Genomic DNA, 21655 nt, shown 5'->3' on the forward strand with positions numbered 1-21655 from the left:
TATGAACACGGGGCATGATTTTTTGGGCATGTGGGGGCATGTGGACGCTATGGTGTTGGCCCATGGTATTGTAACAACTTATTTAAAATCTCTATGGTAAAGTGCTGCTGAATCTCCATTAAAAATCTTGTTACATATTTTTCTAAATGTATACATGTTTAACTCGTATTAATTTTTTTATAATTATTAATAATAATAATTTAAAATAAAGTTATAATTTATATATTTTTTTCATTAATTTTGACAATATGAGATAAGCATTTTGATACTTACTAGTCATTTTATTTATAAGGCTACGTTCCAACCTAGTATGGTAGAGATGTTGTAATGTAATGTTTAACATTTTGACTAAGTCAAATTACATAAAAATAAAAATAAAATTAAATAAAAAGATTAACGTAATATGATGTAATCATTTTAATTGAGTAAAAAAAATAGAAATAAAAATAACCTTATAAAAATAAAATAATAACAAAAATAAAAATGACCCATGGTATTCATGTGGAATATAGTCTTTTAAAGGGCGAAATTAAACCAATCTAGAGCCATTTGAACTCTGGATCTATCAAGCGCTGAGAGGGATAAAATCTCTTTAGATGCATATCTCAAATATTTTCACTCTAAAAGATAGATATACATATAAAGAGATTTGATTCACTCAACACTGGATAGATCTAAAGTTAAGATGGATCTAGTATGATATAATATTAAATCATATTTGAATTTAAAATGGTGACACTGAGTGCTCAAAGACAATTCTTAGCTTATTAAGCAATCACATTCTCAATTGTGACTTGAAAGGTCCACAATACCTGCTAATGATTTTTTGATCTTCTCATTCTATTCAATCATGGTTTCACTCGTATGATAATTTAAAACTGCGCACTAAAAAGCACTAACATCGAAGTGACATAAAATGAATGTATATTTATTTTAGAGCATACTTATAGAGAATGCCATTTGGCATTAATTCATCATGTGGTATGTTGGTTGATGCAATGTGATGCCAACAATTACCCTTAATTTATACATTGTGCTTATGTTATAAATTTTAAGTGAGTTGCCTCACAAGAACCAATCCATAATATAAGCCTTATATAAATTAAATTATGTCAAAGTTAAATTGATAAAATATGATATATTGAAATGTTAGGTTTTTTTGTTTTTTAAATGCAATCTTGATTTTATCTTGAATATGAATGAAGCATATTTTTAGAAATATGTAGCTCATTCCATGTTGTGGGCCTAATTCTCCCAGTGTCACGAAAGCTTAGTTTTTTCCACTACTACAATAACTTTTGAATACCTTTACATGATAGTACCACATGTATGTTACATTGAAGTTTTTGCATTGAAATTTTTCCATGACTAATGGATTCAATTGCAAGAATCCTTTGAAGCATGTTATAATGGACACTTGAATGTGTTAATAATTTAAGGGGTTCGATTGAATTGAGAGGTGAGGGACACTGAAACTTTCAAGGTTCAATTCATTTACACTTCCACATCTTCTGATTGTTGAATTCATGTGTGCTTTGTCTAAGGCTCCATTTTTGGTAGGCTTTTAGGTTATGTTAGTGTGTTTGGGTAGTCTGTTGTGTAACATCAAATAATGGGAACTATGCCCCATTGTTTGGGCTAATGGTTTGCGCTATTTCGTATCACATTTAATGGGATTAGGAAATACAGGTACATGTTCCATTTCCAATCTCCATAAAACATATAGTGCGAAGTCTAATTTGTATGCTCCATGACAAGAAAAAAATACTATGCATGTACCTTGCATTATGGCAAGTTTTCTTTTCCATTCAAGATTGCTAATTTCTTTAAAGTTAAGATCTTATTAAAAGATATTCCATTTTATTTTGGTTATATTTGTTTACGAAAAAGTATAGACACTTCACCTTTTATCTCCAATTACAAAGTATATGTTCTTTAACAATTTACTCACGCACTTTAAAGTTTCAATTTAATTAGTTTAATGCATGTTATTAGAACAACAATTTATTTTTATATTACAATAAAAAATATTGGATTAAAATTAAACAAAGTATAAATCCAATGAATATATAAAACATGGAAAACGTGTCAAGATTATATAATGTATATAACTATTTCACAATTAATCATTATAACTACTAGGACACAATTTAAAACATGACAATAAGTACTTGTAATCCTTAGTTTATTGAAGTATATAACTATCTCACAATTAATCATTATAACTACTAGGACACAATTTAAAACACTACAATAAGTACTTGTAATCCTTAGTTTATTGAAGTCCAAGTGTTGTTCTAATCAATGCTCTTGAATATCATGATCCAATTGTCAATCAAAAGGGGGAAACAACACCTAAGGGTTGATTTTGCACCCAATTAATGCAATTGCTTTCAGATGTGTTTCCCTCTAGAGTAGAGTTCAAGCTCAATAAGGTGAAGAACTTAGGGCACAAAAACTCTCTGCGAATAGTACACAACCCCAAAGGATGATCACAAATCAAACTCTAACTAATCAAACTTAGTGTGGTGGATACACTCTTGGTCTACACCTCCAAAACCCCTCATGTTATGGTGTGCGCAAGGGTCTTACTACCATCATCACCCTTGGTGATCACAACTACATTTGGCAATGATGTCCCTCTAGAAGGATCTTCCTACCACCCTTTCCTTTAGTGCATGTAGTCACGCTTAACAATGTTGTCTCAAGGGTTCAAAAAGAATATAAAAAGTAGCTATGCACAAAATGAGCCTTAGTACCCCATCAATGGGTATTACTCTCCTAACCTCTTAATTTTCTCAACCTGGGTTAGAGCAACCAATAATTTTCTCTACCAAGTATACAATTCAAATCATAGGTTACTTGCATAAAAAATGGTAAAACCTCAATACATTATCTCTTAGGTTTTCCAACCCTCCCTAAAGTAAACATTCCTTTTGTAACATCATTCAAATATATGGCTCTTTGCCTTCCTTGTTTTATGCAAGGGTGAAATTAGGCTAAAGGTTCAAATTATAAGTGTCAAGAATAAGATAAAAATAAATTGTAGTGCTTTTCCTTGAGCCCTTTTTCGCTAGTTAACTTTAAAGGCAATTTTCTCAAGTTTTCCCTTTTTCTAGGATTCTTAAGCTCTAGGACATGTGTAAGTTTTACTTGACCCAATCATTGGTTTTCAATTTGAAATAAGTTTCTCAGTGTCATGCTAGTCAGGGTTTAATGCCCATTCACAAATGTATTCAATACTGAACTATGAAAGAAAACACAATGAATCATTTACTTAAAATGTTGAGAGGAAACTTAGAATATCATTATTTTTTGGGAAATGTCCTTCGAAAAACCCTGAAATGAAAACCATTAGAGAGAAATTTATTAAGGCTCATGAGAAAATGAGTTTACTGCAAAATTTTCAGGCCAACAAATGTAATACTTATCTCATTTTGTGTCAGAATCCTTGAAATATGTGATGTCAATTAGTCTTGATTTCTGTGCAAGGTGCATCATTTTTTGTGCTGTCAATAGCCTCGAAATCTATGCAGTCAATCAACCTCAAGTTATATGCATTGTGCCTCAATTTTTATGCAGTCAACAACCTTGAAACATGTGTATTCAATTAGCCTCGATTTCTATCAACTATGCCTGATTTATGTGTAGTCAACAACGTCGAAATCTATGTAGTCAATCAACCTCAATTTCTATGCATAGTGCCTCAATATCTATGCATTCAACAATCTCAAAATTTTTGCATTCAAATAGGCTCGATTTCTGTGCGATGTGCTACATTGTTCTCCTAGGTTTGTGTGCCAAGTCTCTTGGAACTCGTGCTGCTACTCTTTTTACTTCAATGCTTCTTCTCACCTCTCTCTCCTCAAAATGACAAAATGAATAATGATGTGCCTTTTCCTTTGGATCTCCTTTTTATGTCTCATTAAAACAATTGTAACTAACCCTAAGACCTAATGCCTCAGATTGAGTCCTAGACATTAAAATCAACGATTGTGTTATAATTGCTCATTAACAGAACTTTGTTAATTAATGATGCATAAAAAAGTCACTTTAACTTTATATCACATAAAGTTAATGCCTTAGGGTCCACTTTGGACGTTCTTCCACAAACACCAAGTCAATATGGAAGACACTTGTTTAAGCTAACTTTTTCAACTCTCCCTCTTAGTGAGGAAAGTGTTCTTCACCACTTCCAACTTGTCCCTGAAAAATACAAACTTGTCTTTTTTCAAAGACTTTATGAGAATGTTTTCTACCTACTCATCATGGATATGAACATAGTGCCAGATGAAGTGGTATCTAATATCAATGTGTTTCGACCTATCATGAAATACCAGATTCTCTGAGAGTTTTATGCAACTCTAATTATCATAGTAAATAACTGCACATTTCAACCCTTGATCTAATAAATCAATTAATAACTTGTGAAGCCATATGGCCTCACAAATTTCCTAACTAACTTCCATATATTCCACCTTTGTAGAACCAGTGCCAATAACTTTTATTTCCTGCTGAGCCATGACACAACTACCGAGCCCAAACTGAAACAACACCTAAAAGTGCTTTTTCTATCCACTACAATGCTTGTGCAATCAAAATTTGTATATCTAGTCAAACTGACTCCATCTCCTCTCACATAGTTGAGTCCATAATCCATCGTACCCTGTAAGTACCCGAGCACATGTTTTTTCGCAACCTAATGCACTTTCCTAAGTTCACCCATATATTGACTAAGAGTGTTTACAACAAAGCATAGATATGGCCTAGTGTTGACTAGATACATCAATGAACCTATTAGCTGAAGATACAATGTGGGATCCATCAATTCACCCTTAGAAGCCCTTAACTTCTTCCAGTTGGTGATCATAGGTGTTGACATAGTCGTACAATCCTCCATCTGAAATATCTTCAGAATGTCAACTACATACTTACCTTGTCCCAAAAAATTGTGTCCTAGTTCCTGCCAAACTTCCAATGCCAAAAAGTAATGCATTGAACTGATGTCTTTCATTTCAAACTCTAAGAAATATCTTGCTTGCAACCAACTATGAGTCTCTTTGCACCTGTAATGAACACATCATCCACATATAGTATGAGAATAAGAGGATCTCCCCCAACCACTATGTAGTATAGGTTGGTATTCACCTCCCTCTTCTCAAAACCCATTTACTATAAGAAGGTATCAATCCTTGAATACTAAGCTATATGAGATTTCTTCAGTGCATATAAGGACTTTTTCAACCTGCATTGATGAGGCTCTCTCCCATGCACTTCAAATCCCTGTGGCTACTCGATATACACCTCATGTATAATTTCATTAAGAAAAATTGTCTTTACATCCATCTGGTGTATCCTCTAGCCAATCTCTACTACAATGGAGATCATTGCCCTGATTGAAGTTTATCTCGCAACTTGTGCAAAGGTTTCCTCATAGTTTCCTCATAGGTTTCAAAGCTCTTGTGGAGAACCAGATAAGGAGGAAAATTCAGGTGTTGAGGTTAGATAATGGGACTGAGTATACCTCTAATAAATTCAATAATTTATGTGCACGAGAGGGGATTAAAAGAGAGTTGACACGTAATTCGAGATAGATTCTTGGCATATTCAATCCTTCAACCCTTAATTTGAGATATTCTTGGCATATCTCGAATTACGTCCACAAGATCACACACTTCATCCATCGCTGAACACTCATTGAAGACTAAACATCATGTTTTCTTGGAAGATGCTAGGATCATCGCGAGGGAGAACCACTATCAGAAAATGAGGATCAAGGAGACTCTTGAGATAATTAAACATTCACAAAATCTCAACAAGGATGGTGACATTGAGATCAATAGAAACTAGTTTCTTCTAATCAGACAAATTATTTTTACCAGACCATCTCAGGTACAACATCTTAGGTATAAACCTCTATCCTTAACTTGAATTCATTGAATAATTCACTTATAATAATAATCAATAATAATTAAGATTAATATTAACATATAATAATTAATATTAATAATGACGTACATTATAATATAATAGAATATTGATCTTATATTATTAATTTAAGTCATTAATTCATTTGTTTCCTTATTTAATTTTTAACATAATTAATATAGTTACCATTAATTTAATTAACATTCATTAAATTCTTAACAAAATTAATATTCATTAATTTTTATATTCATACCATTAAATTAATATTCATTAAATTACATCATTAATATAATTAATAATATAGGTAATATTAATATAATTAATAATGTTATTAGTAACCATTTTAATTTAATAATATATTATTTTAGGTTATAATTTAGTTTTTAGTGAACAAATTATTAATAACAACATTATTATTATTATTATTATAGGTTTGTTTAGTTTTTTAGTTGACTATTTATGGTTTTTGTTTTTACTATTTATTCCTCCTTCATCCGCATTAACTTTTCTTTTCCTAAGCGTTGTCCTGATGATGGATCTTCTTTGGGATTCAAAATGTTGACAAACATCGAACATTACTGTGGATAAATCTGAATTCTTTTTATACAAAAGAAAACCACATAAGTCTGAAATCTAACATAGTCTATTCCTTTGCATCATTTTTATAAGGCCAGTGACATGAACATTTTGAAATTTTCTCTAACATGGTCTTAGAGTTCTCCAATAAATATCCCAACTTGAGACTATTCACTATGTCCAAGGGCATATTTGTCTAGTTCTACAAACTTGTGTTCATACTCTTCCTTTGTTATACTGCATTGCTTGAGAGATTAATATTCATCTTCTTTATCTCAATAGTATATCTAATCGAGGTATTTCTCCTCAAAGCATGTCTTGAACATGTTGGATATGTGTTATATTGTAGGGAGTAGATGATCAGGTGCTCAGAATTATGCTCAAAAAATTAAAGTCAACAAAATGGTGTGGAACCTGAATGACTATGTAGTGCTCATCGTCTTGAATCCGACACAACTCGTTTCGCACGAAACATACACCGTATGCTCATAGAAACATGTTCTGTCCATTTTCTCAAACATGCGAAATTTTTTTGCAGAGTGTTGACTGGGCTGCTGACTATGGATCCGTACAACTAACTGTGCAAGTGACTAGGTTGAGTTAGTAGCTGATTGTACATCTCCAATGAATTCGGTGGTGCCAGGTGGCACCTTGTCAGTGGTCCAAGTGGCAAGTTATTGTGTGGTCCACGTGTTTTTATGGTGCCCAATCACAGGTTGCCACGTGGTAGCCCGATGACCACTAAAATGGTGTAAGGGTCTGGACGGAGGCAGTGGGGGTCGAACTCGCAACCTCCCAACACTTAACACAATGACTTTACTACCCTTTTCCAAGATTTAAGGGCCTCAAAGCCAAAATTAACGACCCAACAAATCCGCCCAGATTTCAGTGGATTTGGTGGCCCATTAGCGGAAAATGGGCAAAAATGAGGGTCGGTGTCAGATTTTGGGCAAATTGTAGAGCAAATAATGGAGAAACTAGGAGAGGTCATAACTTCTCCAGTTTTCGACCAAATTGGGTGCAGAAAGAGGCTAGGTAACCATTTTTGGACATTATGGACTCATTGGAGAAAGTTTCAGAAGCATTTGAGCATTGTGAACACATATTTTTACCCATTTTGAGCATAATAGAGAGGCCCAAGCCATTGGAAGCTGGACCAAAGAGACATAGCCCAGGAGGGGTGAACTCCTTCATCATGTTCCTGTTGTGATGTGTTTTTGGTGATGTTCTGTACATTTAAATGATGTTGTTCAATTTCTATTTTAGAAAACTCATTTTCACTTGCAAAACTCATGAATATTTACGCACATGAATAACATTTTGTTTCTAATATGAGGAGGATCTTAGCACAACAAACTAATATTCTTAATCAGATCATTTTGGTATCATAAAACTAGGTTTGTTTTATGCAAGAAGGATTTAACTGTTTGCAAGTTTATGTCATGCTTACAAGGTTAAAACTCAAAAGAGGAGAAGGGAAGCTGGTTGGAACATTGAAGTTGGGTCAAGGGGAAGGAGGGCAAGGTTGCCACAATCTCCAACACCAATTTATCCTCAAGTTGTAGTTGAGACTCCAGTGAGCATGTCTCATGAAAGAGAACCTACAAACATGACAGAGGATGAGAAGGTCTTCAAGAAGGCTTTCTTTGATATGACATAGATGGTGCAGGTCCTTTATAAAGAGAGGAGTACTAGGCTGCAGGGTAAAAGCTCCAAACCTCCCAAAGGAGAAGGTTATTCAGGAGGAAGTAATGGAAATGGAGGTAAACCTCCACCCTCTCCACCATCTTCTCCTTCGCAGGAATCTTCACCCTCTTCCACTAACACAACCCTTACTCATACTCATCAACATTCCTCAAAAGGAATTGGTAAATCACCCTTACTAAAACTTGATGTTAAATTTGAGCTACCCATGTATAATGGTGAAGTGAATGCAGAGAAGCTTGATAATTGGATTCGTCAGCTGGACGTCTATTGTAGGATTCAAAACCTTCAAGAGGATGACATAAAGATTCAATTAGCTTCCTTGAGAGGGTGCATCACTAGTATGGTGGGAATCAAAGACACAAGAGGAGATTAAAAAACATGGTAAGATCTCAATTTCTTGGTCTAATTTCATTGCTGCAATTAAAAGACAATTCTGCCCTCTAGCTTATTTTAAAAAATCCATCATGAATTGACATAACTTTAGACAACTTAAAGGTCAAAATGTGCAAGATTACATCCAAGAATTCAAAAAAAGGTCTCTAATGTTAGGTGTAGATTTGCAATCACAAGACATGTTGCTGAAGGTCATAGGGGGTTTACACAGTTACCTTAGGCATACTATCTTAATGTTTAATCCAAATAATCTAGATGATGTGTGTGTGCAAGCCACTCATCTTGAGGCAAGAGGGAAAAACACTCCAGAAGAAGGTAGTAAAAATCCATTTAAGGGTAAGGTAAAAGAAAAGGGTTTCAAAGGGAAGGGAAAGAAAAATGCATCTATCAAGAAGAAAGGAGAGAAATTAACATGCAAATATTGTTCCAAAGAGGGTCATGATGAAGCTCATTGTTGGAAGCTTCATCCCAAAATTAAACAAAAAAAAAATCAACAAGGGAAAACAAAAGACAACTGCAACCACTCAACAGGATTTGGGATCCAATTTGGGCGATGAAACTAAAATTACAACCATGGGTATGAAAAGAAAAAAATCCATTGCTAGCACTAGTACTTCAAATTCACACAATGAAACTCAAAATGAAAAGAAGAGGATACAACTTTTTCACATAAGGGTGATCTCAAAACATAGCAAAATTGATACACTTTTCGACAGTGGCTCTCAAGCTAATCTTATCTCTGAAAACATTGTCAAAAGTTTAAGCTTGGAAACCATTCCACATAATAAACCATATCCACTTGGATGGGTGTGTGACAATGCACAATTTCCAGTTACTAGAAAGTGTAAACTGAAATTCGCCATTACTACAAATTTCATAGATGAAGTGGATCTTGATGTTGTGCCATTAGATATATGTGGCATAGTTTTGGGCAGCCCATACCTCTATGACATAAAATATATATTCCATAGACATGAAAACAAATACCATTTGTTCAAATATGGAGTAGAATATATTGTGAGAGCTCATAACAAGAAACTAAATCTTTCACTTGTTAATGCGGGGTAGTTGAAAAGACTAGTGAATTCAAGCAAGAATGTTGTGCTTATAATGATCAAACCCAAGAATGATGTTGATAATGAAGCTTTTAAAGGTTGTGATTCAAAATTGAAATCTGAATTGCTTGATGTAGTTAACCAATATGATGAGATGTTTCAGGAACCAAAAGGATTACCTCCCAAGAGAGGAATCCAACATGAGATACAGTTGCAGCAAGATTGTCCTCTTCCTAACATTGGCATGTATAGGATGTTAGTGATGGAAAGTGTAGAAATTAAGAGACAAATTCAAGAGTTGTTGGATAAAGGGATCATCATGCCATCTTCTTCGCCATGTGGTTCATCTATTGTCTTGGTGCCAAAGAAGGATGAAACATGGTGCATGTGTGTGGACTTCCGTGCATTGAACAAAATTAATGTAAAGAACCGTTACCCACTACCTATAATAGATGATTTACTTAATCAATTGAAAGATGCAAAGTATTTTACTAAGTTGGTCTTAAGGAGTGGCTACCATCAAATTAGAATTGCTATAGGAGACATTTGGAAGATAGCATTCAAAACAAAACAAGGTTTGTTTGAATGGCTAGTTATGCCTTTTGGTTTATGTAATACTCATGCTACATTCATGTGTGATGAATGATGTGTTGAGGCCATTTCTTGATGAGTTTGTTATAGTCTACTTAGATGACATCTTAATTTTCAGTAAATATCGTGATGGAGATGTCATGCATGTGAGAAAAATACTTGATGTCTTGAAGAAAGAACAGTTGTATCTTAAGATGTCAAAGTGTGAGTTTGGAAAAACTTATTTAGTTTACTTGGGTCATATTGTTGGAGGAGGCGAGTTGAAAATAGATCCCTCCAAGGCGGATGTCATTTTGAATTGGCCAAGACCCAAGAAAGTTACTGAGGTAAGAATTTTTTTGGGAGAAGCCCAATATTGGAGGAAATTCATTGCTAACTTTTCTTCTATAGCAACTCCTTTGAATTCATTGACAAGTGTGAAAAGGGTTTTTCAGTGGGGATGAAAACATCAAAAGACCTTTGATGCATTGAAGGAAAAGATCAATTCAGCTCCAGTACTTTCACTTCCAAACTTGAGATAGTGATTTGAGATTCAAAATGATGCTAGTGACTACACCATGGGTGCAGTCCTCATGCAACATAGTAAGCCTATTTGTTTTCATTTAGAACTTTTAATGGTGCAATGATTAACTATCCTACATATGACAGGGAATTGTATGCATTGGTGCAAAGTGTGAAAAATTGGAAACACTACTTGATGGGTAAGGAAACAATCATTCACATCGATCATCAACCATTTCAATACTTGCAATCTCAATCAAAGTTGCATTAATCAAGGCACTTCTGATGGATGGGTTTTCTTCAACAATTCCACTTGGTAATCAAGTATAAGAAAGGTATCTACAATAAAATCGTTGATATGCTTTCTAGGCCTATTGTTAGTGCAGCTACTTTACTCAAGCATAATTCTGTTTTGCATGAAATTTATGTTGAGCCATATGCATTAGACAATGACTTTCAAGATGTTTATGCAAGCTTGAGTCAAGGTAACCAAGTAGAGAAATTGGATTATCATTTGCATGATAACTTGTTGTACCTTCTTGGAAAGCTTTGTATTCCACAGGGAGAAAGAGTCAACATCATAAGAGAGGCACATACTTCTTTTATTGTTGGTCATTTCGGTGTAAATAAGATGGTGGCACATCTACAAAGGTATTGTTATTGGCCTCGTATGCTTGAAAGTGTGTCACGTTTTATTAAAGGATGTTCATTATGTGCAGTTAGTAAGCCTAGCAATAGGAATTTAGGATTGTACACACCACTTCTGGTTCCTTCACAACTGTGGGAGAGTGTTTCTATGGATTTTGTAGGAGGTCTTCCATTATCAAAAAGAGGTCATGATTATTTGTATGTAGTTGTGGATAGGTTCAACAAAATGTGTATTTTGATGCCATGTAAAAAGCAAGTTACAACTGAACAGACTGCTCAGTTATTCTTTCAGAATGTATGGGTGCATTTTGGATTGCCCACATCCATTGTTAGTGATTGAGATTCTCACTTTGTTGGGAATTTTGCTCAAGCTTGTGGGGATTCATGGACACCAAAGTGAAAAAGAGTACAACATTTCATCTATAAACAGATGGTCAAACATAGGTGGTGTTGAAAATTCAACAAGATGATGGAGCTTAGTGGAAAGGAGTCACCTTCACTAAGTGGGCCTATTAGCTCTGCTACATAATCCAACATTTGAGGATCAAATGTAGTCCTGATTGGGTTGTTTGCGCACAGAAGGATGCCCAAAAACGGATACAAAGTGCCCCAAAAGCCTTCAAAATCCTCTTAAGGCCTCCACCGATCGAAATGGTTGCAAAGGAAAAGCCCTTGGGAGGGCGGAAATACATTATTGGGAGGCAAAAACACTCCAAAACCATGCAAAAATCAAAATCGCAGGCTTAAGGATCCGCTTTAATCTCAGCCGTTGGATCTGGCCGATCAACGGTCCAGATCGCATCGGCATATCGCAAGTCAGGGGAGGCAGTGGCAGCGACAAAGGAGACCTTGCCAATGAGCGATCACCGATATTGCATCGGCGTATCGTATCGGCACTTTTAAAAAGAGGCAATGGAGATGGTGATCGGTGATTTGGTGAGGACCGTCGATCGCGTATCCGGATCAACGACCGAAATCACGTCGGCATTTCACTATCGGGGTTGCCAAAGGGATAGGGCCTTCACATATGTTGTGCTTCCGACCCGATAAGCCAGACCTGATGGCGTTATGAATTCTTTTTGATTGATTATCGGGTCCGCGGCAATATCGACAATATCAAAGAAATCGGGGCTTCTATGTTTTGTGATTTGCGATCCTCGATGGGCCAGACCCGACGGCGGTATTAATCCTTTTTGATGGATTTTCGGGTCCGTGGCAACATCGCTATCGGCGCTTTCAAAGGGGCGGGCTTTAACATGAGTTATGTTGCGATGCGATGGGCCGGACCCGACGGCCATACAACACTCCATTTCATATTATTTCGGGTCCGCGCCCTTCACGTTTTTAATGTTTTTTATATTTTCTTTGTATAAAGAAATTACAAAGGAGGCCTTGGGCAGGTGCCGATTGCGATGGAGTTCGGACCCAATGGGTCGGACCCGATATTTTATGAATCATTTCTTATAAAATTTCAAATCCGCGCTTAAGCCATTTTCAATGGTTTTGGGCGCATTTTCTGTGTATAAGGAAATATAAAGAAACAGAGGATTGGCCGGTTAAGATATGCATTGCGACCCGAAAGGCAGACCCGATAGATGATTGAACCATGCCCGAACCTTTTAAAGTCAAGATTGAAGCAATGATGGGCGGGAATGAATAGTTTGGGCAGCGTTTCACTGTTTATAAGCAAAACAGTCATAATGGAGCCATTTTTAATGTTCAGCTGCTGCAATTAATCAGCAGTATGGCCGAGAAGGAAGCAGGACACCGTTTATCAGATCAGTGCATTCAATGGTTATGGCTCCTTTGGTATTTCATGCCACCTGCTCAAAGGAGGACTGCAGAGCAACAGAGGGGTCAAATCCATTTACAGCACAGCCAGATTTGTACCAGAGGCCCACTCCTGAATGTAAATGTGGTTGGTGGCCATTTATGGGCTCCTCCACGCATAGCTAACAGAGAGATTGTGTAATGAGACACCATATATACTGAAAAAACAGATGTAATGGGGGATGAGTGTTAGATGAAGGTGACTCTGTTGTAAGGTTCAACTTCTGGAGACTGTAACTACTTTGTAACCTACAGCGTGTGGTCTTCATTTCCAGCTAATACAAGCTTCTTTTGCTGTTAATTGCTCACTTTCCACTTCTCTTTCTTGTTCTAGGCTGTGCTTATTTGCATTGATTCATGTTCTGTTAATGTTTAGCATTAGAGGGGCTGTCATCCCACCTCTATGTTATGATTTAGCATGTATCATTGAACGTGTATGCGGGTTTATGTGGTTTAATGCATAGAGAGCTGTCATCCTGTCTATGTATTAGAAACTAGATATATAGACCTTTTAACTGGTTGCAGCCAGCCATCACAGGGTCCTGTGCATCTGCTGGTGTGGTCAGTCTTCGCCATTATCACCTTATCCTAAAACTATGAGTAATTGGTGGTTAAAAGCCTTGTAGTCTGGGGTCAATCATAGTAGAAGTGGTTATCTGGCTTGAATATGCAACATTTGTTTCATTCATCCACCATTTATCCAACTATTTTGCTGAATTTGTAATGTTCCCGAGCATCACCGATATGCAACCTAGGTGAGTTTCTTGGGGTGATAACATTAAATGGCGCTGTTGCTGGGGAGAAGAGAATCGAAGCTCAGATTCCCTCGGAGACGACACAGCTTCAAGCTTTGATGACAGACAAGGTTTGAACACAGATTTTGGTTGTAATCATCTGTCTGGCGACTCCACATTGAAGTTCTGGCGCAGCTGCTGAAGCATGCATGAAGATATCTTCAGAATACCAGCTAAACCATTGGCCGATCCTGAGAAGATGATTCAGTAGAAGAAAATGTCGCAATAGGGAGCACCGGGATCAGGTAAGCCTCAAAGGTTCCATGTATCTCTGTTAGTGAATGCCACCTTCAGAGATTCATTCAGCTCCTTACCCATTCAGTTCCCTTTCGGACCTCAGTTGAAAGAAGATTTCCATGCTGTCCATTGTATTCCTCTATTTCTGTCATCCTTTTCATTGATTAATTCCTCTCAGCCTACCAGTATTCTTTCATATACCTCAGTCATGGCAAGCTAGCAAGCTCCCACAAAAATAGAAAGAATCATTGCTGCTAGGTATAGACCTCTGGTCTTTCCTGTTCCTCTAAATGCCATGCCTGCAGGAGATTATCAAGAATACATGCCAAAGTTTACTGGTATAGAAGGAGTATCAGCTGAGGAGCACCTCGAATCCTTTTATAACTTTGCTGATAACCTGGATATCTATGAAGAGTATGTTTGGATGAGGGTTTTTGTTCAAAGCCTAGATGGGGAGGTTAGAAAATGGTTTAGAGATTTACCCCCTAGGTCCATTGCAGACATTGGTGCTTTAGATGATGTATTTTTAAAGCATTGGGGAAATAATAAAGATCTACTCTTCTATCATGATGAATTTAGGAACTTGCAGAGAGAAGATAGTGAGCTGTTGTCTGATTTCAATATCAGATTCAATCATTTGTACAGCAGAATGCCAGCAGAAATAAAACCCACCCCTACTTCTGCCATGATTACTTATTCTAATGCCTTCGATTCCAAGTTCTGCCTACTATTAAGAGAACGAAGATATACTTCTTTGATTGATATGCAAGCTGCAGCCTTTGAAGTAGAAGAAAATATTATGGCTACAGAAATACTTGAAGGTGATGATGAATGCAGAAGTGAGGGAGGTGAAACCTCATCATCCTATGAGCCTGAGATAGATAAATTGGCCAGGATGATAAAGCTATTGTCCTCTGAAGTTTCCAAGTTGAAAGCTGAGCAGCGTTTTGAAGAAGCAGGAGCTCATTGTTCCAGTTCTTTTCCAACTCCAGATCCATGTAGACGAACACATGAGCATGCGCAGATTTTGCAGAGAAACAGAGTTACAAATGAAGATGAAGGGGTAAGGCCCCTTTTACAGAATATAGTTATGAAAGAAGAGTTGTTTGAAGAGGAGGAGGTCCATGTTTTAGAAGGTGCCCCCTTCTTAACCTGAGCTGCTTATGAAGAAGCACTATCCAGAGGCACTGCCTGTCAGTTTGTTGTACCTGCAGAACAACAAGCTTATCAGCAGAAGCAGTCAGCAACAGGTCCCTTCCTCCAAGAATCTGAGCTCGAAGCCAACTCGTCTTCACATGGCTATGCAGATCTGCCAATTTTACAACCTGCTTTGGTCCCCAACCCAGTAATCAAGAAGGGAGAAGAAAGCTCCCCATCATCTTTTGCTTCTCTATCTGCTCAAGTGAAAATCCCTCTCAGCTACCCCTTAAACACTGAGGCAGGAAATAGTTCAATGATCAAGGCTGAAGCTGATCATCTCAGTCTTGATATTATGAAACCTGCTCAGATGGCCTCCACACAGACTGAAGAGGCAGCTTATCAGTTAACAGAGGAAGAAAATGCGCAGTCATGGGACTCCTCCTTGGATGAGGATTGTTCTATGAAAGATGCTGGAGCAGATGATGTCTTTGTGTCCCCTGCACAAGAACATTGTGGTTCACCATTCATATTAGTTGTGTAGACCACATATAACACAGACAAGTATACACCAGAAACGAATATTTAGCTGGTATACAAAGGCTCCCATGAAGAACATCCAAGGAGGAAAATACACAGAAAGGGAGTGAAATTTGATCCCTACCTACCTGTCAAGCTCAGATGTCCTAAACTCTTTGAGGTAGAGGATCAAATCAATCCAGTCCTGCTGATCTATGATGAATCGAGCTGAGTGCAGGAGAAACAGTTTGGTTGCCCTATAAATGGGCAAATTTTGAAGTTTAAGTTTTCAGGCTTTTATGTTTGTAATTAAGTTCTTTTACAGTTTTATGTTGTATGCTTAGTTGACTCCATGCCTAATGAACACTAGGCAAGTGTTTTTATAGATGTTTTTGTATGAAGGCATTGGTCTACAGGTTCTTGAGACCTCACAGGGAGGATCTCATCCCTAGAAGGAGCCAGTGTTAGCTCTGCTACATAATCCAACATTTGAGGATCAAATGTAGTCCTTATTGGGTTGTTTGCACATAGAAGGATGCCCAAAAACGGATACAAAGTGCCCCAAAAGCCTTCAAAATTCTCTTAAGGCCTACACCGATCGAAATGGTTGCAAAGAAAAAGCCCTTGGGAGGGCGGAAATACATTATCGGGAGGCAAAAAAACTCCAAAACCATGCAAAAATCAAAATCACAAGCTTAAGGATCCGCTTTAATCTCAGCCGTTGGATCTGGCTGATCAACGGTCTAGATCGCGTTGGCATATCGCAAGTTGGGGGAGGCAGTGGAAGCGACAAAGGAGACCTTTCTGATGAGCGATCGCCAATATCACATCGGCGTATTGTATCGACACTTTTAAAAAGAGGCAATGGAGATGGTGATCGGCGATTTGGTGAGGACCGTCGATCGCGTATCCGGATCAACGGCCGAAATCACGTCGGCATTTCACTATCGGGGTTGCCAAAGGGACAGGGCCTTCACATATGTTATGCTTCCGACCCGATAAGCCGGACCCGATGGCGTTATGAATTCTTTTTGATTGATTATCGGGTCCGCGACAATATCGGCAATATCAAAGAAATCGGGGCTTTTATGTTTTGTGATTTGCGATCGCCGATGGGCCGGACCCGACGGCGGTATTAATCCTTTTTGATAGATTTTCGGGTCCGCGGAAATATCGCTATCGGCGCTTTCAAAGGGGCGGGATTTAACATGAGTTATGTTGCAATGTGATGGGCCAGACCCGACGGCCATACAACACTCCATTTCATATTATTTCGGGTCTGCGCCCTTCGCGTTTTTAATGTTTTTTATATTTTCTTTGTATAAAGAAATTACAAAGGAGGCCTTGGGCAGGTGTCGATTGCGATGGAGTTCGGACCCGATGGGTCGGACCCAATATTTTATGAATCATTTCTTATAAAATTTCAAATCTGCAAAGCCATTTTCAATGGTTTTGGGCGCATTTTCTGTGTATAAGGAAATATAAAGAAACAGAGGATTGGCCAGTTAAGATATGCATTGCAACCCGAAAGGTGGACCCGATAGATGATTGAACCATGCCCAAACCTTTTAAAGTCAAGATTGAAGCAATGATGGGCGGGAATGAACAGTTTGGGCAACGTTTCACTGTTTATAAGCAAAACAGTCATAATGGAGCCACTTTTAATGTTCATTTGCTGCAATTAATCAGCAGTATAGCCGAGAAGGAAGCAGGACACCGTTTATCAAATCAGTGCATTCAATGGTTACGTCTCCTTTGGTATTTCACACCACCTGCTCAAAGGAGGACTGCAGAGCAACAGAGGGGTCAAATCCATTTACAGCACAACCATATTTGTACCAGAGGCCCACTCCTGAATGTAAATGTGGTTGGTGGCCATTTATGGGCTCCTCCACGCATAGCTAACAGAGAGATTGTGTAATGAGACACCATATATACTGAAAAAACAGATGTAATGGGGGATGAGTGTTAGATGAAGGTGACTCTGTTATAAGGTTCAACTTCTGGAGACTATAACTACTTTGTAACCTACAACGTCTGGTCTTCATTTCCAGCTAATACAAGCTTCTTTTGCTGTTAATTGCTCACTTTCCACTTCTCTTTCTTGTTCCAGGCTGTGCCTGTTTGCATTGATTCATGTTTTGTTAATGTTTAGCATTAGAGGGGCTGTCATCCCACCTCTGTGTTAGGATTTAGCATGTATCATTGAGCGTGTATGCGGGTTTCTGTGGTTTAATGCATAGAGAGCTATCATCCTGTCTGTGTATTAGAAACTATATTTACAGACCTTTTAACTGGTTGCAGCCAGCCATCACAGGGTCCTGTGCATCTGCTGGTGTGGTCAGTCTTCTCCATTATCACCTTATCCTCAAACTGTGAGTAATTGGTGGTTAAAAGCCTTGTAGTCTGGGGGTGTTCACCCATGTTTGGGGTCAATCTTAATAGAAGTGGTTATCTGGCTTGAATATGTAGCATTTGTTTCATTTATCCAACTATTTTTTTGAATTTGTAATGTTCCCGAGCATCACCGATATGCAACCTAGGTGAGTTTCTTGGGGTGATAACAGGGCCCACAGGCTATTTTTGGTGCAAAGTCTATTTTTAGACATATGGATCATGGTCTATGAGTTGCAGGATGCTATTTGTGGATGATTTGTCATGTTGGTAAAAATAGATGGACTTCTATTTTTAGACATATCGGCGGTTTCTATTTTTAGACTGCCAGGCTAAAAATAGAACAGTCGAATATTATTAGCTCTTAATAATATTGGACTATAAACATTATCTTATCCTCTTGGAGCACTTCAGTTTGAGCTATGGATGTGGCACATGCAGCTGTCAGAAGGAAATACGCTTTTCTTATGGGTCAGTTGAGCTATTGCATGATGGACTTCAGTTAGAACTCAAGTGATTGAGTTTGGTGGAGTTGATTGAGGAGTTGATGGAGTTGTGTTCAGTTTGACTTAGTTGAACTAGTTGTATTTAGTCTAATTGTAGAATACACTAGTGATGAGTGATTTGAATTAATTGTTAATTAATTCACTAATTATTAACTCATAAAGCAACTAAAGAATACATCAGTTAACTCAATGCATGGAAAATTCAGTGGAGACAGGTGTTAGAGGTTGAGATTGCTATCAGTTGTGACTATAGTTGTGCATGAGATTTTTCACATGCATGGATTGAGTATTGCCAATGAGGATTGTGTGGTTCAGCCAAGAAAAAAATGAGTTTGGTTCAGCCATTCATCATTATTCTCATGCAGGATTGAGCAGTGGAGGCAGGCAAACAGTGGAGGAGATTTGAGGCATCAGATCTGAGCTAGTTTGTGTGTGACAGGTGGAGATAGTACTGAGTACTTGTGATGAGTATTGTACTATGTATTGTTACATGTTCTCAATCATTATAATATATAGATAGTGTGGGGTTTTTAGCTGTATGCTTTCCCCGGGTTACATACTCTGTTAATGTGCGCATGCGATTGATGTTTCATTGTTTTTAATGCTGCTAAATTGATGATCAACGTAGAGGAGGTTATGTATTATGCATGCATTCTGCAATAGTGTATAATCGGGATAATCTCTGTGAATAAGTGTCATATTATTCAAAATTTCTACATGGTATTGGAGCTTTTGATCATCAGATCTATTATTCAGAAAGAGTTTACATTTTATTTCTTCAGGCAGAGTTTGTAATAGGGCCAGGTAGCCTCTGGATTCATCTTTCCTTTGGAAGGTGAGATATCCAGTAAAAGCCCATACAGTCAATCTCTGTACGAGAAATAATTTGTTCTCACGAATTTTAGATTGGAGGCACTTGAGTTTTGAGCTTTTGGATTTCGAATTTGCAACAGTGTTTTCCTGGTGTCAAAGTTGAAATGTCTTTTAACGGATTGTGATTGGAGTATACTCTTGAAGGCAACTCGAATTATATTGCATGGAAAGACAGGATGGAGGTGGTGTTAGATGACAATGGGTTGAAGGATTTCATAGAGGCCGAAGTCCCAAAACCTACTGATGCTGGTGAAGTTGTGGCTTGGCAAAAGAAGACAGCAAAGTGTCGAAGGATTCTGTTGGAGGGCGTGAAGGATCACATTGTGTCCAGCCTGCATGGAAAGGCTTCTCCATACTTGATGTGGAAAGCATTGACAGATCTATTCCAAAGCAAGAGAGACCAGAGGAAGTTGGCACTCAAGGATAAACTCAGAAACATTAAGTGTGAGAATGGAGATAGTATGCCCTAGTATCTCACGAATTTCACCCAATGCCGGGATGAGCTGGGAAGTGTGGGGGTGACTGTCGATGATGAGGACTTGGTGAGCTTGGCTCTCCTTGGTCTTCCGAAGAGTTGGCATTCCTATCAGGACTCTATCAATGGTCGGGAGAAATTGCCAGGATGGGAGAGACTTTGGTCGGATCTTGTGCAAGAGGAGATCAGGCGGAGCACCAGAGACAGTTCTTCATCCATGCATGATGAGGAGAACTGTGCCTTAGTGAGTAAGGTGAAGAAGGGGAAGGAGAAGGGTTCTCTTTCTGAATCCAGTTCTTCCAATGATGGGAAGAAGGTTGACAGAGCAAAAGTGAGATGCTTTCGTTTTCATGAGTTGGGCCATTATGCTACTAATTGCCCAAAGAAGAAATCCAAGAAGGGATCCGAGGAAGGATCTAAAGGTGAGGCACTTGCTTCAGAATTTGAGTTGGATTTCACACTCTTCGCATGCATGGTTTCATCCATGGTGGGAAGTGGTTGGTTTCTTGACAGTGGAGCTTCTTTCCACATGACCGGTGACAAGAGTTTGTTCAGTACTTTGGAGGAGAAAGATCTCCAGATACTCATAGCAATGGGTAATGATGAGAAATATAATGTCTTAGGTGTAGGCACGGTTATTTTTCAAAGGGAGCATGGAGCTTGCCTTACCTTGACCGATGTCAAGTATGTACCAGGACTGAAGAGAAACTTGGTGTCGATCGCGATGCTGGAAGATAGAGGCTATGATGTAGTCTTCAGTAAGGAAAAGGTTTTCCTTAGACACATCATCACTAGACAGGTGAAGCATATTGGTTCACGGGTCAAGAACCTATATGCTCTTGAGTTTCAAGATGCATGCAAAGCCTTGAGCAGCGAGGAAACTAATGGAGACTTGGTGGTTGAGAGGGAGCGTATATTACCTCTCAACATGCAGAGCCAGAAGAAGTCTCAGACGATTGTGGAGGAGCTATGATTGGCGCAGCAGCTTCAGGAGGTTGTGGAGCAGCCACAACAAGGGAAGCTGAGAGGAGATCGATTAGAGACATCTACTCATGCAGAGACTTCCAGTAGGGGGAAACTTCGAGCTAGGTGGGCTGAGGGATCACATGCAGCCATACCTCCAGGTAGGAGGTGGGGCGATATAGAGTGATCATCCCAAGGAGGAGGGGCAGGATCCTTGAGGTAACCAACCTCTTGGATGAGACCTTGCTACGGGAGCCCCAATGTGGAGTAACAGGAACTGACTGATTGGGTAGAGACAGATGCGGATGGAGCGGCAGAGAGAGTGACAGTGTAGGGAATCCCAGGATAGCGCATAGCTAGTAGGGTGCAACAATGCGAGAGGCACAAGTGTTTTGCACAGTGCTAGGTGGCACAAAGAGGTGTGCAATGGTTCGAGATGCATGGAGATGTTGCAGTAGCATAGATGTCAGAGAGGGAGCACTTGTCAGTAGCAGGTAGAGCTTTAGCATTAGAGTATGTTCCTAGCCC

Source organism: Pinus tabuliformis, chromosome Q, assembly GCF_031772625.1.
Source record: "Pinus tabuliformis cultivar Carrire ecotype Pingquan chromosome Q, CPIR1, whole genome shotgun sequence".
NCBI classification, from domain to species: Eukaryota; Viridiplantae; Streptophyta; class Pinopsida; order Pinales; family Pinaceae; genus Pinus; species Pinus tabuliformis.